This window comes from Aplysia californica, unplaced genomic scaffold (assembly GCF_000002075.1).
Source record: "Aplysia californica isolate F4 #8 unplaced genomic scaffold, AplCal3.0 scaffold00095, whole genome shotgun sequence".
In the NCBI taxonomy this organism is placed as follows: Eukaryota; Metazoa; Mollusca; class Gastropoda; order Aplysiida; family Aplysiidae; genus Aplysia; species Aplysia californica.
In genome coordinates, this window is record NW_004797365.1 from 947,888 (window position 1) to 973,273 (window position 25,386).

Consider the following 25,386-nt stretch of genomic DNA (forward strand, 5'->3'; position numbering starts at 1 on the left):
TCTCTCTCTCTCTCTCTCTCTCTCTCTCTCTCCACATTGTTAACGAGCTTTTGCCCCTGCTATAACCGATTGAGCTCCGATGAGGCCCTGTTATTGCCGGTAATTTTAAAGAGAAACAAAGAGTAGGACAAAACGGGGATTTAAAAAATTCCTCTTATTACTGGATCCGTGTTATTGCCGGGCCTGTTATATATGGTTTCCACTGTATGCTGATCGGGGTGTAAAAAGACATACGTTACAAAATAAAAGACTCGGTATGTTAACCTCTAAAACCTTTAAATCATCTATTATCTTCGTTGTAGGTTCCGTACTTGAAAAACCATTGTACTGAAATTAATGTTTACCTCCTCCCCTCCACACACGCACACACACACACACACACACACACACACACGCGCACACACACATACACACACAAAAAATGACATACACACCGCCGAGACATGTGGTCTTCCTATTTTGGCCTATTAGATCTATCTGAACTGGAAATCAAATCAATCAGCGAGTTCACTTATCACTGCCATGTTTCGCTTTTTGGCACCTTGTCATCACGATCGAAAGTGGATACACAAGCCTAGGCTTTCTCATACAGTAGATCTAGCCTATGTAGCCTATTAGCTCTAGATCTAGTACTCTTGGGTAAAAAAAATTTAAAAGTGAATCTGAGTCAAGAAGGCTAGTAGATCTAGGCTTAGGCCTTTGGTCTGAGTAAAATCCAGAGACAGAGATCCAGCAGCCAAATATCGAGCGGACAGCAGATCTTACTGGTGAATATATAGGCCAACAGCCGACAGTCAGTCAGTTCATTCTTGAATTTACTCAGTTCTTTCCAAGCCAGCCTCGGCAGGGCATGAGGCGAGGCATTTTTGCGACATTTTAAAATTCATGTGCTTGTGATTCCAGTGATCAATTAAGACAACACTCGACAATACGCAGATTCCAAACACGAGAGTCTATCTGCGCAAACTATTCAGGTATGTTATATATTATTTTTTTCTTTTTTTTTTTTTTGCTTTCGAATAACCCACATGACTTTATTGTTCTGATACATTGTTAAAGTATGTTATATTGTCGGCATAAGACAATTTTTGAACGAGAGATTTTGAACCGTTATAGATCTAATTCAATTCCAGTAACTACACTTTCCTTCGACATCATAATAGCCTAAATGAAACTGAAACATGAAACGTAAGAAAGACAGAAATATCGGAAAGAAAGTATAAGGAAGCTTATACTTATATTTACTTATAAGAATTTAAGGACTCTCCTCATAAATAATCGTACCTTACGCACAGGCTAGTGCAGGAGGCCCTAAGTCCTTAAATTCTTATAAGTAAATATAAGTATAAGCTTATTTATACTTTCTTTCCGATATTTCTGTCTTTCTTACGTTTCACGGACACTCAATACCGTATGGCTGTGTCTCATTACACAAACGGCAACCCCCTCCCGGGATCCCATTCCGCCAATTAATTCTCCGTTTTTGTCATTATATATAGGCTATTATGATATCTATACAATTATATATTCTCAGTTCAATGTCATGCAACCCCCCCCCCCCCCCCCCCCCTCTCTCTCTCTCTCTCTCTCTCTCTCTCTCTCTCTCTCTCTCTACTAGTTGTGGGTGGTTGGCGGGTGCTCTGATGTGGTTTGCTTCTGAATTCTTTCCTATCAAATGTATATCGTCCTTATCTCCCCTTCTTCTTTTTTATGTTTGTTACTCTCTTGTAACACCTCTAATCTTCTGGCGCTCATATGACCTTATGCAGTTGCGAGTGCCGTAAAACCTCTACCAGGGGCGGCTCGTGGGGCTAAAAAAGCTATCGCATGCTGAAGTTAGTCAAGGGCATAGTAAATGAGACGGTGTATCATTTTAGGGATCTTTGGGTTGGTGAGGGAGGACCTTGTTCTTTTATTTTCATTCTTTTTACTTGTCGCTTTGATTTCTAGTACTAAATGTGTTTTTTTTTAGCTAAACATCAATTTCGTTCATCCTGTATTGGAACTGAACACTATTAAGTAATAACTTTCACTACTCCACTACAAAACCATTCAGAGGCACAACTCATAGGACGGTCACGTTCACCTCCCTCAGGTTCACGGTCACAGAGTCACTTAAAATAGTGACAAGACAGACAAAGAACCAATCACAATTCACTTGAGCACTCGGCTGTATTGCTCTGGGGCTCTCATAATATTGACAAAGAATAGCGTACGGTCTATCGCGTTTATTTTTAGACTGCCTACTGTGGGCTAGTTTCAGCCCTGTTCGGCAGGAGCACATTTGAGATGTGCCGTCTTATTAATATTAATGTACCGCCAAACTCGCAACGAGTGTCGTCATTGCTTGGGTTATCCCAAAGAACGATTTATAGAGGTCAGGTTACACTGTTGAATAACTTGAATATCCTATCCTATTATGTTTAGCTAAAGCTCGTGGACTTTGGCATGGCACAGTAGATGTTTTACGGCGCTATAGACACAGAAATGACAATTATGGCACCAGTGAGGATCTTGTTTTGATATAATATTTGGCTAGTGTTTGTTTCTGGCTTCCTTTATGTTATTATTGTGGGTGTTTTACGTAATAGAACATTACAAAATTGGGGGCGGCACTGCACGACCGTGCTCTATGGACTAACTGCGCCTGACCTCTACTAATACTAAACTAAAACTCTTTCTTTCTTCTCTCTCCCCCTCCTCCCCCTCTCACTCTCTCTCCCTCCCCTCCTCCCCCTCTCACTCTCTCTCCCCCCTCTCACTCTCTCCCTCTCTCTCTCTCTCTCTCTCTCTCTCTCTCTCTCTCTCTCTCTCTCTCTCTCTCTCTCTCTCTGCTATCTTTCTCTCCCTCTGTGTTTCTCTGTCCCTTTTCTACTCACGTTGACTTAGATCCCTTATTACTATTAGGACAATAAAACGTTTACTCATTAGAAATAAGGAAAATAGATCTACCCATTCGAGAGTTCAACTTTAAATTTCATTTTTACATTTGTCTATCAAAAATGGCACTGTCATGTCTAACGAGTAATGAGTTCTGAAAATAATAAACCTAACTGAATCATCATCATTGCCTTTCTCACCCTGGATCAAGATAGGCCAAGAACAAACACTTTCCACCTTTCCCTATCCTGGGCTAGTCGCTTAATGTCACTCCATGTTCTCTCTCTTTTCTGTAGGCCTACATGACACACATCCATTTCTGTGACTCTTCTCCAGGTTCCAAGTGGTCTTCCTCTTGATCTTTTACCCTGTGGATTCTAATCTAACACTTTCCTTGTTATGCAGCTGCTTGACTTCCTGAAAGTGTGTCCAATCCATCGCCAACGCTTTTTTCCCACCTCATCTCTGACTGGGCTGTGTCTCGTTCTTCTTAATACGTCCTCGTTGATGATCCCGTCTGTCCATCTGATCCTCATGTGAGTAGCTTCCTCAGACACTTGCTCAAGAAAACATGGATCCTCTTTATGCGCGTCTGAGATGCGTTCCAGGTCTCGCATACCTAAGTGAATACATGTATTTGCTTTTAATTCAACCAAAAACAGTTTATGATTTTGGTTGCTTTGTGTCATTGGAAGGTACTTCTCTTTCAGTCGGTTGCGTTCATCTTTTTCTTTTCACACCAAATATGTTATAGGAATAAAGGACATTTTATTGGTAAAAAACTGGACACATGCATGCATGTGAAGAATAGACATCTCGTTGAAAGATAAGAATTAGAAAGTCCTTTTTCTGTCGCATGCTACCATTTTTTTGGTGCTTGGCGTATCTTTAACAATGCGTCAAATTCCAAGATGACATACCTGACAGGTATTAAATATTTTAGATGTTTCAAAGAACATGTAGATCTAGATCTATGTCCATTTGAACATTTACTGACCCAAGAACGATCCTTGAATTTTTGTTTTAAAAAAGTTGGATATAGAAGAAATGTACTACATGTATTAAATTAAATGGCTATTTATCGCATTAAAACTGTAAAAAAGAAAAGGAAAACTTAAAACATACACACATATGTATATTTACTGACAGATTTTATAAATAGAGTCTATGTCTGTCCTTTCTTTTAATCAGTCCTACTATTTAAAAATCCCGATCATGTAAGGAAAATCTGTATGTGGCATTTACATGAATAAATTGTCTCTATAGCAATATAATAGAATTTAAAAAAAAAAATTTTTTTGGAAAGTGTTTTCAATGTAATAGAAATGATTTTTTAAATATTTTTTTTTGGTAAAGTGTTTTACGGCGCTCTCAACTGCATAAGGTCATATGAGCGCGCGGGAAACACCTAAAGTTTTCAGTTGGTAGGAAATTTTGAATTTTGCCCGGGTGGCGACCGAAGCCTACTTTTATCGATTTTAGATCGCCAAGGGATCTTTAACGTGCGCAACTTGCACACGGGCCCTCCGAGATTTTTCGCCCTTGTCCGAGAAGGCTAGGTGTAGATCTTTCCTACCAGAAGATCAGGGGTGTGGCTGAAAGACAGCAGTAAGAAGAAGCGAAGGAGTAGCAGTAGAAAGGCTGCAGAAAGAATCAGGAGCCCAGAGGAAGGGGCAAAGGAGGTGAGGGGGTGGGGGCAGAAAGAGGAGACTAAAGCAGACGACAGAACATTGCTAGAGAGCAGGAAATGAGGTGAAAGGAGACAAATTTAAAGAAGAAAAATTTTCGGTCGCTACCCGGATTCGAACCCAGGACCTTTTGATTGAGAGGCCATGACCTTAACCTCTAGGCCACGAGAGCCCCCCATATATAGAAAAGGCCTACATATATCATATATTATATTCAATCAAACAAAAACTAAGATAAGCCTGCTATTTCTTATTGTGGGTGGATAGCGAGTGCCAATGGCTGATCCTTTAATTTCCTTCCCCTACGTGGTTGGGTTTTTTTTTGGCTGACTTAATAATAACTATAAATTGTATCAATGGGCTTCTCTTTATTCAATTATTCAAAATTTTTAGTACGACCGAACTCAAACTTTTTCAACTTCAAATGTATTTTTCTCAGAAAGCCGCCACCACACGAGAAGATTAAAATTGTCTGCAGGATTGTCTGCAGGATTGTCTGCAGGACTGCAGAACAAGACCAGAGGACAGAACAGGAGGAATGTCTATAGAACAGCATTCAGGACCAGATAAAAGCCTACATGAGGACCATTTGCGTGACTCTTGGACCGTCTATATCGACTGTTGTGTCGAGAAACGAAAAAATATAATGATCAGCCTCGGAAGTTTCTTATTTTTGAAATGTCTTTGAACACTTCACTGAGACATTATTTACTCTCTATGATTGTAAAATCAAAAGAATACCATTTGCTGGTCCCAATTTCAACTCAGTTTCATTTTTGCTTTTAGCTCAAAACCCTGAAAATAATACTTTAAAAATTGAACAATTGCTTTTAACTGATGTAATTCAAACAGTTTTTAACATAAGCCGCTTCAGTGTCATTGAAACGTTGTGCTTCTCTTTCAGTCTGTTGAGTTCATCTTTTACTTTTCACACCAACATTATAAGAAGAGTGGAATTTTTAATCCATTAAAAATTGGACACACGTTTGTTATAGACATTTCCTTGAACAGCAGGTTAATAAGCTCCTTTCTATGAGCCATGCTACAATTTTGTTACTGCTTTCCGTATAAATTTACAAGTTTCAAAGTAAAAAATAAGCATATTGTATTTCAGATCCTTCAACGTGAATGTCGGTTTTAATATTATTGACCTAAGCAAGAAAGAGCGTTCCTTGTTTTTGTGAAGGTCTAGATGAAGAAAATTTTAGATTTTCAAGAAATGTATGTATACATATTTTAAATTTTATTAGAATCGTGAAAGGGAAAATTTTAGATATATCATCATACCAACAGATTTTTATAAATGTTCATCCTTCCCTTTTAACCAGAGGTTAGCAATTTTTTTCTCTGAAACCAAAAATAAAACTACACAATCTTCTTTATCGCGACAAGTCTTCATCACCAGGACTTCTGAAATTACTGGAGGACAGGAACAGCAGCTGGAGGACGTCATTTACGGGATAGTCTGCACCACTGACCTTCTATGTTTACTATGACTATGTGTCAAGAAACGAGAAACGATCAATAATGATCAGTTAAAGAAGGTATTTGTCTTTGAAATATTATATCTTGCGACACTACTCACTGAGACATATTTATAACTGAAAAATTAGAATACCCATTTGTAGATCTAAAGTTCCATTAAAAATTTGACATCGTGTATGCTTGTGAAGTAGACATCTCCTGCTTGGTTGACAAGAAGCTCCATTTTGTGTAGGGTGCTACAGTTTTTTCTTACTTCTTGACTTATTTTAGTATAATGTGTTGAATTTAAAGAAAAGTATATTCTATATTTTAGAATGTCCTATCATTAACCTAAGAAAGATCCTTGTTTTTGTAAAAGATACAAAATATTTTGCTAAACTCGATTGATTTGATCTTCGGTTAATTTGGTCTTGGGTCCATCACCTCTTCCTCTCTACAGGTCCCAACAGCCTTGTTAAGTTGAATTTTGGATGAGTTGATTTTTTTTGGTACTCCTCCGCAGGGGCGAAGGCTGACTTGTTTGACAGGGTAATCAAAGTGAAACGGGACCAGATATGGCCTGTAGATATCACACAAGAATCTTACTCGAGGCGGCGACTCTGAGTTGTGAATGAAAACAAATCCGGAATTCATATTGTATGTTCAACCGCCAAAATAATCGGGAAAGTATCTTATTAAATATCAATTCCAACTAAAATTAAATTTAACTTTAGATGTGAATACATAAACACAAAGCAAAGAAGCAGAGATATCAGTACTTGATCTATATGTTATAGATCTACCAGCGAGTCTAACTCTTTGGTAGAACATGACAATTATCATTTTTTAAATTTCACATTTGGCTGTTTTTGTTAGCCTTTCGCGGCCAGGAGCTGGTGTCATAATCGAGGTCACGATCTGATTATAGGAAGGTAAAAAGTCGAGGGAAAAAAAACAAGCACATGAAGTAGTCAAGAGATCATTAGGAGTTAGTTCTCCTCACATTTGTGAGGTAGACTCGACCAGTGTCAGTTAGCTTACATAATCAGGGCGTGTGATTGATTATAACTGTGGCCCCAAAGGGGTGAACAGGGTATATGTGGCAATGAAACAGCTTTGACTGCTATGCACATGTTCCCTTCAACTCTATTGGTAGACTCTTCCAGCCTCACTTTAAGCTTACTTAATCAAAGCTTGCGACTGCTTATGGAGTGGCCCGAGAGGGGTGAGAAGGCTATTTCTGTGGCCGTGAAACCGTTTTGAATGTTAGGCATACTGTTCATTGTTGATTACGAACGTCTTTTTACATTTAATTTAAGAGGTTTGCGTTTATGGATGAATTTCACAGCGACAATGTTTCAAAATTAGGAAGGGAAGCAGTGATTATTTGATTATATAGACGCTTCGCCCCTGCTCCTCCGACAACATCAACTCATCCTTAGTCAACTGTATTAGAAATGTCAAGAAGGGAAAATGTTTAACATTTTTAAAAAAACAGATTTTTTACAAATGTCCATCCGTCTTTTTAACCAGTAATAAATGACACTGTAGTGAATCTTTATTCTCTGAAACCATACAAAAAAAATACATAGAAGAAGATTTAGGTAATTAACACACACACACACACACACACACACACACACACACACACACACACACACACACACACACACACACACACACACACACACACACACACACACACACGTGTCTTCATCACCAGAACAACCTACAGACATGGAGGATTATAAATCTACAAGACTAAAGGACCATCTACAGGATTGGAGGTCCATTTACAGTACTAGAGGCCAGGACCAGAGGATCATCTTCAGGAAATTGGAGGACTGTCTATATATATATATATATATATATATATATATATATATATATATATATATATATATATATATACATATATATATATGTGTGTGTGTGTGTGTGTGTGTGCGTGTGTGTGTGTGTGTGTGTGTGTGTGTGTGTGTGTGTGTGTGTGTGTGTGTGTGTGTGTGTGCGTGTGTCAAGAAATAAGAATGATGATGAATAACGGTCAGCCACAGAAGGTACTTATTCAAATTGTCTTTGAATTACATTTCTTGCAACACTGCTAACTGAGACATTGTTAACTGCATAAATTTTTCGGTACTCAAATTATCCTAGTCACTTTTGTTGGGATCAACGACACACACTCTCCCACAAACTGACTTTAAAAATAAAGTAAAAAACTTGACAGTCTGTATGGGGATTACAATTTATCAATGAAGGAGAGGGAAAGTAAATGTTCCAATTGTGAACAATGCACACATTATCACCCTGAATGTTTCACGGATTACCACACAAACTATATTTTTTACTAACTTTGAACTGAACACACTGACAAAAGCTCACAAACAAAACGAACAAACACAGCAATAGATGCGAGTAGAAAATTTATGTCCAACTCTTTTCGCCTCCAGTTGAGTGCCATACAGTCAGGAAGATTGTTGCGGCCTGAGAAAACGGTGGCTTATCCACCTTGGCTTATAATGAATGTCTACTAATATATTGCAAATCAAGATTAATTCTTGTTATTAAGGATCTGCTTTGTGAAATATCAGTTGACAGACTTATATCAAAGTTACTGTCTCATTAAAAAAAAAAAATCGTCAGTATGATTCATGAGGAAGAGGATTGCCTACATTTTTATTGTTGTTCCCAGACCTTGGGGAGCTGCCATTTTTTTTCCTTCAAGGCGTTTTGGTGTGTTACTCAAATACTTGTTGGCTTTGTTATTTTGTCTCCTTCAGAATACTTTGATTTGATACCCCATTTTCTGATATACAATGTATGTGGTTATTTCTTCACCTTGGTTTTATTTTTTCAGATTTGTTATCATGGCAAGATCGTTCAGTAGAGTTCAAGGAGTTCTACTTACTCAGTTTGATCTTTCTTACGTGAGCGTACATGCCCATGTTGTTAAGAAAGGACTCGGAGTACGGTAGGACACTGTCAATGCTTTTGCCAGTCATTTTACTTCACCATTGAACACGAACGCATTTCACCTCCATCTGAGACGACTCTCTGCTGATGTTTCTCAATGGAAGAAAAAAACTGAGTAACGACGCTCAGTGAAATAACCTGGTGGCCTTTCTGGATGCAGACTACCATATGCCTTTTTTGCGCTCTGTGAGTGACAGACCCATACCTCCACATCAGCTGCTATTGAAATCCCGTCCCTTTCGCCTTCAGTAAGTGACATTCTCCTCGGACCCCTCCAGAGCAGCATCCGTGTCGCCACTTCCAGTCATTCTACCTTCTGTTAGGAGTGAGGATTGGATATGGACCTGCACCCCTGGAGCCACCACCACCAAGACAATTCCGGGATGACTGTGCTCTGTGCTTCTTGCACAAAGAGGTGAGCCGTTGTGCATAAACTCAAGGCTCAAAATTCTCAAATAAGAACAACATTTTCTTTGCGAAATCAAAATTAGATAGTTCCAAATGCTTGAAACAAGGTTTAGACAGAAAAGGTGCAATAGAGAAGGAATTGAGAAAGGAGCGGAAGCAGTTAACGGGAAATTGAAGTTGAAAGCAGCTGCATAAGAGGGAGTTCCAGAGAGTCCGTAAAGTAATTGAGTCATTTAAATTACAGAAAATTTCTCTTTTAAAATCATTAGGACAGGAAGGTGAAGAGCTTAGAAGTTGTGTTACCGAGAAGAGGAATTTAAAAATTAAAACAATACAATGATTATTTCACTAGTTTATTGGAAGAGTAAGAGAGTGAGGTGGAGAAAGTTGTGCAGAAGAAAAGCTATGGCCGTAGAATGCTCAAGGCTGTGTACAGGTCTTTGCTCTCCCAGGTCCCTGTAGCCTAGGCAGGTGGTCTGACTGACTCTGCGCTTAACGAGCTGGGTAACACATCGCTTCCCTCATATTCCCCACAAGTCTACAGTGGCCAGGATGGCCTATGAGCTCTGTGCCCTCAGTTTCCTCCAAGCTGGAGAAGTCTTTCTTTCGTCTCCATTTGCAACTATATTGGGATGCAACCACTCTCGATGCAGTCCACATCAATGAGGTGCACATCTCGACGCCCGACAGATCCCTCACCTTGTCCATTGCCCAATTGCCAGGTGGAAGAGCCATGGACCACACCAACAACATCATGGCAGTAATTGATGAGCTGGCGAACACCTGTGCTGCCTACAAAAAAGTGGACCCGCTGCCTCTGAAAAAGAACATCATTACCTGAATTGGCAGCACGATGTCCGATCAGGCCCCAGTCAACAGTGCTGTTGTCAAACAGATCCGTGTGAGCCTGGAGACTGAACTGGTTGAGCCGCACTGTAGTAACCTTCATCCCCAAGACAGTTTTGCCCACGATTCCCGTCGAGCCCACCTCAAGCTGGATCAGGAGCTAGTAGTCCCCAACAACGGTCGACAGAGCACTGCTGACAACTTTATCTACTCAGTTTCTAAACTGAGGTACGTGTGAGGGGTTAAAAGTTAATGTGAGATAAATTTATATTATAACAACAAAATATTTTAATAGTTTTCCAGTACCAAGACCATGATCTATATCTGTATTGTCTTTTTTTTCTTTTGTGGTTAAGTTTGTAAAATGTATTGATGAAAAGGTAATGCTTAAAATGTAATTTTATAGAGAAAAAAGTATTTTAAACAATAAAAGCAAAACGTAAAATATGTCATAACTTCCTGAAGAAAAAAAGCATTTTAAACAATACTGGCAATACATAAAATACGGCATAAATTCTTGGGGAAAGTAGTAGTTTAAACAATTATATACGGTTCTTTTTTTTTTCTTTTGGAATCTTCCTTTGCTCAATGTGTGCGTAGAGTGCTAACCAATATTTCGGACTTTTTTCTGTGTTGCAGGTACAGCAAACTGGACAAATTGGTACCACTGGAAAGCTCTTTAAAATCCCTAATTTAACCATTGCATTGTTCGTGTTGTATATCGAGGTTAGTTGTTTGTTTGTTTTTTGGTGCATTTACCTACTTATATACATTTGTATGTTATTTATTCTTCATTCATTTGAGGTTGTTATTATATATGGTACTAGTTTGTAGCTCAATGGGATGTGTTTTTTATGACTGTTTTTCTGACACTATACCTTGTGTCAGTTTGGCTTAGGCAAAAATGATCTGCTGCTGAGGGACCATGGAGTTCAGAAATTCCACCACGCTGGAAGGGTTAAAAATGTATTTTTATAAATATGTCTGTCTGTCCTTTTAACCAGCAGTGAAAAATGTTATAGTGAAACTTTCTATTTTCTGAAATAAAATAAAAATTGACGTGAGAATACTTTTTGTCAACAAATTACAGTGGAACTTGAATTCAGCGAGCTCGGATTCAAAGAATTCCCCATTTTTTTCCTTCTATAGAATAAAAATAAATAACACGGATTCAACGAACACTAAAATCAGCAAGCTTAGATTCAGCGAGGTCGCTTCCAAGATGAAGAGCCCCCCCCCCCCCCCTCCCCAGACATGGCTTCGCTCATTTTTCTCCCACAACGAACTTATTCTATTCCCGGAAACCATCCATTTTACCTGCATCGTGAACCATTATTCCCTTAGCCCATCGCATGCGACCTATCAGCGACCTTCTTTAATACCAACACACGTGTTGATGGCACGCGCAAGTGTCTACTCTAGGCGAGCGTGTGTTGGGATTGGATGGGCGGCCTGCACACGTGTGACTGTGTGTGCGTGTCAAGGGGGGAGGCACCATCGGTCCGGGCGTGGAACGTTGCAGATACAAATGCGTCAGTCTTTTTTTCTCCATAGCAACTGATCATTATACAATGATAAGCTAGGACTGACGTAGATCTATGTAATGAATTGTGCGCTGGTCTATGGAATCAAAATTTACCGTTTGATAGACTCTACACATCAACACAACTTTGGCAGACAATCGAGATGCCACAGGCGTGCATTTAAACGAAAAGGACTTTTTTTGCGCAGCTCATGATATGCAGGCATTTCAGGCACCACATGTTACGTCTCTTTATACATTAATTGCTCAGTGCCTGTAGTTATACTCAAAACCTCATGTTTGCTATAACAAACACTCGGATTCAACGAGATTAAAAGTCAGGCCTAGCGACCTTGTTGAATCCGAGTTCCTCTGTACATTATCTTCATCATCAGGATAACAAACCTGGAGGATCGTCAACAGGACCAGCTAGAAGACCCTATACAGGACTAGAGGACCGCCTAAAGGGCTGGAGGACTGTCTACAGGACAGGCAGACCGCTTATAGTGACTGAGTGTTGAGAAAAATAAATAACCATCAGCCTCAGAAGGTAGTATCTTTGAAATTTGTCTTACAACACTACTCGCTGAGACATTATTAAACCCACTATTAGTGTAAAATTAGATAAATACCCATCATGGTGAGTCTGAAAATTTTATTTTAAAAAATACACATCAGGTGTCTCTCAAAACTGCCCCCTGTGTTGTCTGAGTCCTGAAAATATAGCTTCTATGAAATGAACTTTGATTTTGTATGCCTAATTAACGTATCTCAAACAGTTTACAATACTGGTTGCCAGTGTCATTGGAAGGTAGTACGTTCAGGGAAACTCGGATGTTACTAAGTCGTCGGGTGAGACCTTCTATTTTGTTGAATCCGAGTGTTCGTTATAATTAGCAAACATGAGGTTTTTGTGTAGATAATTACATGCAAAAACAAGTAATATATAAAGGGAAGTAACAAGTGGTACCCTGAAATGCCTGCTTTTTTGGTCCCTCTTTGACTTCCTGAATAAAAGTATTTTGGTTTCAAATGAGAGACATTTTTTTCCATTTATTGATGCCATATACAGTGGAAACTATATATAACAGGCTCGGTAATAACAGGGATCCGGTAATAACAGGGATGTTTAAAATCCCCGTTTTTTTCCTACTCTTTGTCTCTATTAAAAGTTATCGGCAATAACAGGGCCTCATCGGAGCCCAACCGGTTATAGCAGGGACAAAGGCTCGTTAATTATGTGTACAAAGTAAGAGAGAGAGAGAGAGAGAGAGAGAGAGAGAGAGAGAGAGAGAGACAGACAGAGAGAGACAGACAGAGAGAGACAGAGACAGAGAAAGACAGAGAGAGAGAGAGAGAGAGAGAGAGAGAGAGAGAGAGGGAGAGATAGAGAGATAGAGATAGAGAGAGAGAGAGAGAGAGAGAGAGAGAGAGAGAGAGAGAGAGAGAGAGAGGACGACCGGTCGGCCTGGATCTAAGCCTATTTCTTTCATTATGGTCACCAACTATGTCAAGCGCAAGAGAAAATGCCTTTCAATTGACAACAAATACGAAATAATCCACACTGTTGACAAAAAGCAGGCTCCACTGGTAGAGATTTGTCGTCAGTTCGACATTCCACAAGGGTCGATTCACACCATTATCAAGGATAGAGAGAAGATAGTGGCAGCATACTCCAATGGAAAGTTTGCTCTGGATCGAAAGGCGATGAGACTACCCGATGCTGATGTGGTTTAAGGAGGCAAGGAGAAAGTTGGAGTCAAAACCCCTGTTCATGGGTACTTGTGGCTAGGGAAACTACCCATGAATAAGTACAGCTAGATTAGTCCACAAATGCTCACTTTCCTTGCATTTCGGATATAACAGGACGTTTTCACTACTCCCACGATCCCTGTTATATCAGGTTTCCACTGTATATGGAGGAAATGCTGGAAAATTCCAGGAAAGTACACTGAACTCTACCAAGCACACACTGTGCAAAAGGGCTGATTCGTTCAAATGCATGCCTGTGTCATCTATCATCTATGGCATATTGTTTGCCGAACATGCTGTGTTGCTGTGTGAAGAGCCTAGCGAGGCAACGTTTGCTTCCACAGACCAGCGTGCAATTCGTTATGTCAAGACTAGCGTATCTTCGTAATATTGATCAATAGCCGGGGAAAAAATGACTGCGACGCAATTGTTTGTATCTTTAGTGACGTTCCACGCCTGGACCCCTTGTTTCCCTTCCCCCAAGAGACACGACACGCACACTGACACACTGTCTCACTTGTGCTGGTCACCTGTCCGACCCTGGTACATGCTAAGACCTGTGCACATGCCAACCACGCATGTGTTGGAATGAAAGAGGGCTGCTAATTGGTCACAAAAGATAATATAAACAATATGCTAAATGAAAAATGGTTCTCGGTGCATGTGCAATGGATTGTTTCCAGGAAGTTCGTTGCAGGAAAAAAAAAAAGAAGCAAAGTCACCCTTCCAGCAATCGTTGATTCCGGGCTTGCTCATTTATGTACTTGTTGAATCCAAGTTTGTTCTATTGATTTTAATTAATATTTAAAAAACCGGGGAAATCATCTCCGAGCTTTCGTTGAAACCGAGTTCGCTGTACTTCGCTTTCAGTCAGTTGAATTAATCTTTTTTTTCACACCATTATAAGAATACATTGGAATTTTCAGTACATGTAGATTAAAAATTGGACACACACTTGTGAAGAAGTATAGATATCGTGAAGTGAAGATCTATCTCCTTGAAAAAAAAAAAACTCCTTTCAGCGTGGCATGCTGCAATCTTCTTTTACCCCAGAGTTTATTTTCAAATGTGTTGAATTTAATTTAAAGACAGTATAACCACAGATAGCTTAAATTCGTCAGGGTCGGCTTAGGTACATGTAGTTCGAGGGATTCATAGTTAGAGGGAAAAAGAAAAAAATCCCCGGACTGCAGGCACAGTTCGACGGATGCGTGATTTTGAATCTTCTGTGTTTGACCTATCCGTGTTATACTGTATTTCATTTTAGACGCTTTAATTGAATATTGTTTTGAATATTATTGACCCAAGAAAGATCCTTGCTGTAGTTTAAGTCTAGACATTCTAGATTTGCAAGCAATGTATCGTATTAAAATTGTCAAAAAGAGTTATAAACTTATTTACTGATATATTTTTATGAATTCTAACGTCTGCCCGTCCTTTTCATTAATAGAATCTACTAAGAAAGGTGTGAATATTAAGAAAATCTCCATATATGGCACTTACATGAACAAATTGTCTCAGTAGCACCATGAAAAAACTCAATCAAAAACGAATTTATCACTATTTTTCTTTTTGTTAGTGGGTGGAGGGTGCCAATGGCATGTCCTTCTTTTTTCCTTTTCTCTGTTGTATTTTTACGCTAAGTGACCATTATTGCATCCAGCTTGTACATGTTTTCACCCTAATTGAGTAACTCAAACTAACTTAAAAAATTTTTTCTCAGAAAACTGTCCTACCAACAGTCAACAGCTGCCCAAGAAAGTCCAGACTGTAAGGGTCTTCCTCTAATCTTGGATGAAAGCATGCCCCTTCCGCACACGACAGCCAGCCACATGAGACTGCTCTGCTTACATGACCAAATTGTGTCAACAGCGCTGTGAAACCATTTTAAAGTCAGTCAAGAACTAACAGACGATAGACAGGCATCTAGAATCCCCCCAACATACAGCTACTCTGGAATGGACTTGTCAATTCTACCAGATAATTACCACAGGAAACTAGACAGTTTCTCTTATTAAATACAAAATGTGTCACGACGAGGTGAAATCAGACGCTCGTCAATTTTTGGACATGTGGAGGTATTGGTTTCACTTTAAAGCTTGTTCATTTGTCTCGCTTTCAGTGAAAAAAATACTCAATACTCAAATATCATGAATAGAAGTCGAGATATTTGGGATTGAAGGAGATTAGGGTTGCCTGGTTTCAGACGTAAAATTCGCGAGAACTTTTGGCGACTCCCAAAGCTTGACGGAGTCCTTAGAAATAGCAAATTAACATTCTTGTACTTTAAATCAACATTTTTCAGTAAAATCCACACGAAAATGTGTTTTTAAAAGGACTTTCAAGATGTTTAGTAAAAAAAAAAAAAATTTGCTAAAAATTGGCAAACGGACAGGAAAGGGCCAATTTCTTCGATTTCATTTGTTTTGACGAGCGCCTGATTTCACCACGATGCCTCACAGTTTTGATAGTGCCATAAGCCAGGAAAGACTCGAGAAAATATTCCTTGTATGATGTCCAGCAGGAGATTTTATAATGAAGACGCTTAGATAACAAGGTCATTGACTTGGTAAGACAACAAGACGATTTTCATGTTCTTTACTTTCAGCACAAAGTTTGGCGACATCAGAAAGTCAAGCCACTTTTTTGGTCTCACAGTGTTCTGCTGTTGCTACGGTTTCCTTTCCGTAAATCACTCTACTCTGGCTTAAAGTGACGCGATGGAAATAGCCAGATAGGCAGATAGGGAGCTAGGTTCAGAGTGGTACATTGTATTGTGTAGATATTGCCATGGCCATGGCGGGAGTTAGTTGAGAGGGCAGTGTAGTATGTAGGTTTTTTTGGGCGGGGAAGGGGGTTAGAATGAAATGGGAAAATATGCCTGCTGATTTTAAGCGTGAGTGTGAGGTTGTTGTGGTGGTTTTTGTATTCTGTAATGTTCCTTGCAGTTTGTCGGTGCTGTGAATAAATGTATATTATTCATTAAATCAAAAACAATAAGCTAACACTGCCAGCTCTTACAGGCCTTTACATGACCTTCTGTGGTAGACGTTCTGATACCACCAGTGTTTTCTTGACCAAAAGTTTGTAGAGGAAGCCCATTGATTCGACACTGTTGAAAGCCTTTGTAGCGATACCTGTTGAAAAGCTTGCTTACCGCAAGAAAAATGCTTCAACAGCCAATGTATACTCAATTCTTCTTGTATGTTAGAACTTTAGAACTTATTCTGATCCCTCACATTTAACCTGTTAGGACTTTACTCTAACCCCATGTTACTGACCCTGTAGGACTTGTATCTGATTTTGAGCTCCAACCCCTCATTGTTGACCAGACCTTTAGAAACTACCTTTTGTCCAACCCCACATTGCTGACTCTCAGGATTTTTGTATTTTGACTTAGAAGCAACACTTTGTTGTTGACCCTCAAGGATTCATGTCTTGATTTTGCTCCGATCCCTTGATGTTGACCCTTTTATGTGAGGCAGCGTTGTGAATCAGGCTCTCGTCAAAATAATCAAAGCGAAGAAACTTGCATTTTTCCGCAGGTTTGTGAATTTTTATCAATTTTTTTTGGCTCAACACCTTTCATGCCCATTAAAGAACTCATTTCTGTGTGGATTTTTCTGATAAACGTTGATTAAAGGCACAACAATTACAAATTTTCTGTTACCACGGACTCTTAAACTTAGGAAATAACTAATCTTTGGCGGCCATTTTCTAACTAATTTTATCTCAGAAAAAAATGTGACCCCCACATCTTTTTCTCGCAAATATCTCGACTTGTATTCAAGATAAATGGATATTTTTTCCATCCAAATAAAGACAAGTGAACAAGCTTTAAGATGATACTAATAGCTCTACATGCCCAAAAATTGACGACAGCCTCATTCCACCACGTTGCCTCACATATAGGACTTGTATCTCGACTTAGCTCCAACCCCACATTGTTGACCCCTTTTGGACTGGTGTATCTTGACTTTCGGGCTGTAAGGGTTGAGGGTGGAACTCCAGACGCTCTCTGACAAGCCAGCCTCAAGTAAGTCAACTCCCCATCCTAGTCGTGCAGCCTGGGGACCCCTGCTCTGTGCATAGGAGCAGGGGTTGCAGACGGAGCTCTGGCCAGGATGTACCATAGCCCTGCGAGGTCCGATGTTAGCTACGACCCTTCGGCTAGTAGTACTTGAGTAGTAGAAGGGTTTGTACAGATCCAACTTTATGGTATTGTTAGGTCCGGCGTCACAGCAGGCCAACCTGTTCATTCATTCGGGAACTCACTGTTGACATCTTGTCCCCTCCTTCCCGTGGTAGCTCTATAGACGGGGCATGGTACCCACAGACTACCAGATGACTAATGAGATGTTTCCGCGGACCCAGAAGGCCTTATAGCAGTAAGGAATAAGCTGCCTGGAAGCAAATGATGTCCCTACAGATATCCTTGCAAATGTTCGCTGATCCATGACGTGACGATCCTCTGTCTGGGTAGATTTGGCCATTCCTTGAATTATTCTGCTCCTTGGACGGAAATGTTAACAGCAGATAGTCAGGAGACAGCAGGTGGCGGGGATTGGGCAAACGCAAGCTACGCTTGGTGATGTAGACGACTCGCTGTGAAGGAACGCGTTACCCCTTGCCCAATGCGACCCCTTACTGGACTGCTCAGACGATCACTGGGTTGCACTTCGGGGCTCCCATCTCTCAGAACTAGAGTGTGCCTACCCCCTAAGAAATCCCCGAGAAGGTTGATGGAAAACAGGACAGTGAACATTGCACCTTTGTTCTCTTGTGGCAAGATGTTTGGGTACAAGCCAGTGTCAAGGTGAGACTACCACCTACCTGAGATCCTACGGGGATGCATACACGCCTTTACAACCCCCAAACCAATAAAATGCCTCTACGACAAAAGAAACTATACAAGCTCTGATGTCACCTCGGTTATCAAGGTCCGCGCTCTCTACCTTCACCCGGGAGTGGGAGTGACAAGTCAGCTACTGGGACCCCCTCTGTAGGTACAGGGGCCACAAGCAACACACAGACACAACAGACTCCCCAACCTACTGACACACAGACATTGAATATATACTCCAACTGAACATCTCATCGATACAGAACAAGAAAATGGAGCTTGCAAAGATGCTGTCAGACATAAGAATTCATTTAGCCCTGCTCAGGAAACCCAACTACTCAAGCGGATAGAGTTCCATTTGGCAGGCTACACAATGTACCACTGCAAGTGCACCAAATGTCAAGGTATCGCAACCCTCATTTGGAATGATATCACCGCTGAGGTTTCTCACCCAGAAACCGATGACGAGACTGACATGCAGGAAGTGAAAGTGCAACAAATCGGAAGGAACAACCTACACCATCTGCAACGTATACTTCCCATCGAGATCTACTCTCCAGCTCAACTTCCCGAACACAGACCACAAACATACCATTCTTGCGGGAGATTTCAAAGAACACTCTCAACTGTGGGGTTACAGTGATACAGACACGACAGGAACAGTTCTAGAAGAATTACTGAGATCAAGCAACCTCATTTTTACTTCAGAATGACAAGACACCATCCACCTACTTCATAGAGCCATTGGAACTCTCAGCAGACCAGATTTGACCTTGGTCTCCGCCAACTTCACCCGCACTGCTCCATGACTGTCCTAGATGACGTAGGAAGTGACCACCGCCCAATCCTATTGCAGATATCTAGCAGAACCGACCGACCCCATAAGACGCAGTTGGAACACTACAAGAAAGTAAACTGGGAGCTTTACCAACAGAAATCAAAAATAGACTCCTGGAAGTATGCACGACCAACCAAATTGATGTGTGCTACAAGAACAAGGCCACAGCACTTAAACATCTGCTAAGGAAGTGATTCCAAGAGGGAACCCAAAGAAGTTCCTCTCTTTTTGGGACAAAGAACTGGAACAACTGACCAAGGACAGAAAAAAAAGCCAAACGCCGTGCTGAGAGGAACCCAACAGCCGAAAACAGAAAGCACTACAATTCCTGACTGCCAAGGTAAAACTGAAGAGCAAAAGTGCGAAAAGAAAAACATGGAGAGAACATTGTGGAGAATTAGACCTGCGTAAGGACGGGAGGAAAGACTGGAACCTGGTCACCAATCTCTCAGGTACAAAAAGAAGGAAAAACCCTCCCCTATGAAACCAACTGAGAAAGGAGAAACATGCAGAGCTGAGATTATGAATAAATAGCATCGACAAGAAAGGAAACCAGAACAAACTGAGTCACATAATAAAACAGCTGACTAAAAGGGCAGAAAAGACCCCCAAGGCAATCCTGGAGGTGTTTGAGAAGGAGTTCTCTCTGGTGGAATTGAAGGCAGACCTCAAAAAGTATAAAAAGAGAAAGGCCTCAGGACCAGACCACATCACCAATGAGATGATCCTCAACCTGACAGACTCTTCCATTTCCATACTGCTAGACTTCTTCAACAGGACCTGGAATGAGGGACAACTTCCAAAAGAATTGAAGAAGGCAAACATCACACCAATACTGAAGAAGGACAAACCAGCAAGCCAGCCTTCAAGCTATAGACCAATCTCTTTAACATCATGCCTGGGTAAGGTCGTCGAGAGAATGGTCAACAACAGACTGTATTGGTGGATGGAAAACACCGTCACAATCAGCGCATCACAGGCACGATTCAGGAAAGGCCAAAGAACTATGGACCACCTATCAGATTTGCCCAGAAGACCAGCGATGCTTTTCAAGATAAAGACAATGTTGTGGCTATCTTCATCGACCTGCGACAGGCGTATGACCGTGTGTGGAGACATGGACTGTTCTACAAAATGCAAAAGCTTGGGATAGCAGGAAGAATGTACTGCTGGAACAAGAACTTTCAGTCTTGCAGAACTATCCAGACATCATGTGACAACAAAATTTCTTCACAGAGGACTCTCGAGGAAGGCCTTCATCAGGGGGTCAGCACTCAGCTGTACCCTCTTCCTGGTGTCCCATGAACGACTTGCCAGAAAGCACTCCACGCTGACGACTTGCTCATCTGGAGCAAAGGAAGTGACAGGAGAGCACTGAACCAAGCCATCAACGCGGACCTGACTACTACAGTGGAACTCTGATTCAACGAGCTCAGATTCAACGAGAACTCGGATTCAACGAGAGGAGGTAGATTCCCCGGGGGGTTTTTTCTTCTTTAAAATCAATTTTTTTAAAAAATAACTAGGATTCAACGAGCACTTAAAATTACCGAGCTCGGATTCAACGAGGTTGCTTCAAGGGTAAACAGCCCCCGCAGACGTGGCTTCGCTCATTTTTCTCCCAGAACGAACTTTATCTATTCCCGAAAACCATTTATTACACTTACATCGTGAACCTAGGCTATTCGCTTAGCCTATTGCATGCGACCAATCAGCGGCCTTTTTTCATATCAACACATGCGTTGTTGGAACGCGCACGTGTCTACTCTAGCGTGTGCTGGGGTCGGAAGGGCGGCCTGCACACGTGTGGCAGTGTGTGCGTGTCGGGGAGGTGTGTGTGTTTGGGGGGGGGGGGGGGGGCACGCGCAGTCACGGTCTTTTTTTCCCCTCGGCAACTGATCGCTATTACAATGTTAAGCTAGTCTTGACGTAGACCTACGTAATGAATTGTGCGCTGGTCTATGGAATCAAAAGTTGCCGTAAGCTAGGCTCTACACAGCAACACACCTTTTTGGTAAACAATCGAGATGTTTAAGTGTGCATTTGAACGAATCGGTCTTTGTTTTACATTGCTCATAATATTCAGGCATTTCAGGCACTACGTGTGACTTCTCTTAATACATTACTTGCTCAGTACCTGTAATTATCTTTACAAAACCCCGTGTTTGCTAAAACGAACACTCGGATTCAACGAGATTTTAGGTCAGGCCCGGCAACCTCCTTGAATCCGAGTTCCACTCAAGGAGTTCTACCACAAGTATCTTGGTGTACAACTGGACTGAAAGCTATCTCTCAAAGAGCACTTAGGCGAGATTACCAAGAAAGCCACCGCCAGACTAAACCTTCTGAAACACCTTTCATCGCTCAACTGGGGAGCTGACAAAGCAACCCTCCGACAACTTTATGTAGGGTATGTCAGATCTGTGATTGAGTACTCCCTACCATTACAATCCATAGCCAGCCGAAGCTCTTTGGCACAGCTTGACAGGGTACACAACCAAAACCTCAGATTTGTTTCTGGCGCGATGAAGACCACGACTAAAAGTGCCTGAGAAATCCACACCAAAAAAGAACCCCTGGAGCTCAGAAGGAAGAGTGCTACACTCGACACTTACTTAAAATTTGTGTGGCTAGAAGACACGAACGAAAACAGGAAAATGGCAGATGAGTGGGAATCAAAAACACGCATCCAGAAGACCTCCTTCATGCGAGAAGGAAAAAAAACTACTTGAGAGTTTGACCCACCCGAGAACAGAGAACCAATCACCAACATCAGCAGCGAACCTTCATGTTAGCATGCACCAGAAAGCACAATAAGGACGAGACTTTTAGACTCTTCTTGGGAAGAGACCACACCAGAAGAAATCCTCAGAACTAGTGCCCTAGAGACAGTGGACTCGTATGCTGAAACCCCAATTCATGCGTACACAGATGGGTCAGCCACAAACGCTACACGGAATGCTGGACACGGATCTATCATCAAATATCGAAACAACCTTGGAGAGAAGAGGCAGACTCAACTATTTGGCCCATGTGGAACATACAGCTCCAACTATGACGCAGAGAGAGTTGCCATAGTAAAGACCCTGGAGCAGATCACCCAAGACTTTTTTGAAGGTGCAGTAACACCAGGGGATGTTGTTGTCTTCTCTGACTCAATGTCAGTACTCCAAGCCGTCGAGGGAGGAGGAGACTACAGAGGTGACGGGAACATTCTGAGCCTTGTAAAACAGATGAGCACTTCCTATGGCGTGCGGGTCACACTGCAGTGAGTACCTGGCAATTCTGGTGTACCAGGGAATGAGACTACAGACCAGCTATCTAAAACTGGAGCAAGCCTGCCCCAACACAGACCAAGCCGCCTCTTTACAGACCTGCAGAGGGATCATCCAAGCCAAAAGCAGATACGTGTGACTTAACTAACAGATGGGCAAATGCAGAAACAGGAAGATCTCTTTTCGGGTACATGGACAAAACCGACCCCCCAAAACCCTTCGAGTCTCTTATGTAGAGCCGGTCGGACATTGATCTTCAGAGCCCGCACAGGGCACTTACACACCAACAAGCACATAAACAGAATAAGCCCCATGAGGGAACCCCATTGCAGACACTCTGACTACCACGAGAAGACCTTTGAACGTCTTCTCATTCACTGCCCAAACCTGGCAGTTCTTCGACGCAGGCTCCTACACATACCTGCAGACTTACAAAACCTGCTCTCCTCTGGCTTTGACGAGATGACAAGGACATGTGGTTTCTTGAGGGAGGCGTTGTGCTGCCAAAAGCGAAATGCTTGCAGCTAAATTTATTTGAAAACAACAACATCTTGACTTTCCTCCCACCCCTCATTGTTGGCCCTTTAGGACTCATATTTTGCCTTAACTCTAACCCCCCGCTGTTGACCTTAATACTCATACCTTTGACTTAGCTCCAACCCTTTGTTGTTGACCAATAGGGGGACTCGTATCCTTGGCTTAGCTCTGACCCCACATTGTGGACCCTTTTGAATTAGTGTATCTTGACTTACCTCCAACCTCTCAATGTTGACCCGTTAAGACGTTACCTCTAACCCAACCTCTCATAGTTGACCCTTTAGGACTCATATCTTGACTAAGCTTCAACCCCTCGTTGTTGACCCTAATACATGTACGCATACCTTTAACTCCAAGCCCACGTTGTTGACCCTTTGGACTTATGTATCATGACTTACCTCCAACCCTTCATTGTTGACCCCAAAAGACTTAAACTATATGATGACTCATATCTTGCCTTAGCTCCCAGCCCTCGTTTTTTACCCTTTTGGACTCATATTCTTAACTTAGCTCTGACATTTACTGTTGACTCTAAGGACTCACATCTTGACTTACCTCTGACCCCTCATTGTTGACCCTATAGAACTTTACCTTTAGTCCGACTCCACGTTCTTGACCCTTTAGTTGGACTTGTTGACTTAGCTCTGACCCCCACGTTGTTGACCCATTTGGTCTCATGTACATATATCTTGACTCACCCCCAACTCCACATTGTTAATCCTCAGGACTCATGTCGTGACTTGGCACCAACCCCTCTTAGTTGCTCCTTAGGACTCGTGTCATGACTTAGCTACAATCCCACATTGTTGACCCTTTTGGACTTGTGTATCTTGACTTTCCTCCAACCCCTCATTGTTGACCCTTTAAGACTCATATCTTGACCTTGCTTCGACCCCTCATTGTTGATCCTAATACTCATACCTTTAACTCCGACCCTATGTCGTTGACCCTTTGGACTCATGTTTCGTGACTTACCTCCAACCCCTTATAGGACTTTACTTATATATATATTCCCAAAATCTCATTGTGAACCTTCAGGACTCATATATCTTGACTTAGCTCCGACCCCACGTTGTTGACCCTCAGGACGCACGTCTTGACTTGGCACCAACCCCTTTTAGTTGTCACTTAGGACTCGTGTCTTGACTTAGCTACGGCCCCTCGTTGTTGACCCTAATACATTGTACATGTACATGTACATGTACATGTACTCATACCTTTAACTCCAACCCTACGTTGTTGACCCTTTGGACTCATGTTTCGTGACTTACCTCTAACCTCTCATTGTCGACTCTTTCGGACATTACCTTTAGCCCAACCCCCATGGTGTTGACCCTTTAGGACTCATATTATAATGATATCTTGACTTAGCTCCAACCTCATGTTGTCGACTCTTTAGGACTCGTATCTATCTTGACTTAGCTCCGACGTTTATCTTAGGAATCACGTCTGGACTTAGCTTTGATCCCTCTTTGATGACCCCTATAGAACTTGACTTCTATTCTTACCCCTCGTTGTTGACCCTTAGGACTCGTGTATCTTGATTTAGCTCTGACCCCTCGTTGACCCCTCAGAACACTACATGTACATGTACTGGTATTTAGTTTGTTTGATGTGGAAAAGTTTCAGTGACCAGTGACAACGGCATGATTAAAGGTACCATATAAAAAGACTGTCTGAGTTGTCAATACTATTTTTTTTGGCATTTCAGTTTACCCGTCTTTGTGAAAAAATTGTACTTGTCAGAACTGTGCAAAGAGTTCCTTTTGAGTGGAAAGCTGAAAAATATATTAAATAAATTTACAGTGTGGAATTTATCTTACTGGTTACGGTATCTGTTAGGAGTATTGGCTAGGTGTTCATGTTCATTCCTTTTTTTTGTGCCACTTAGGTGCTACTTCTTTTTTTTCCGTCTGTTATTTCTTTCTATCTGTCTTACTTTTCCCCAATGGCAGTTATTGTTTCAATGTGCTTCTTTTCACTCAAAGCAAAAGTCCCTTTTTCATTATCATTTTCAATTTCATCATCAGTATTTACGGTGTTAAAACTCTTAATCTCTTCTGGGTTATCTCCTTAGTACTGTATGTGAACTGTAATTGCCCATTTTTACCAGTATATATTGTACCTCAATGTCGTGGGCCTTTGACTTTATTTTGTGCTTTCTCAACTCATGAGTCTAAGGTGTGGAAGTTATTGGCCGTTGCACTCAAGTGTTATTTCTCTCTGTCCTGGTTGGCCAAGACAGAAGAGACCAAGGCAGCTTGCCTCATAAATGATCAAAGGCGAGTAGATGCGAGCATTTAAAAATTTCAAGTACAATTTAAGACAGGTGTCTGTGTTGAAGTTTTATATATATA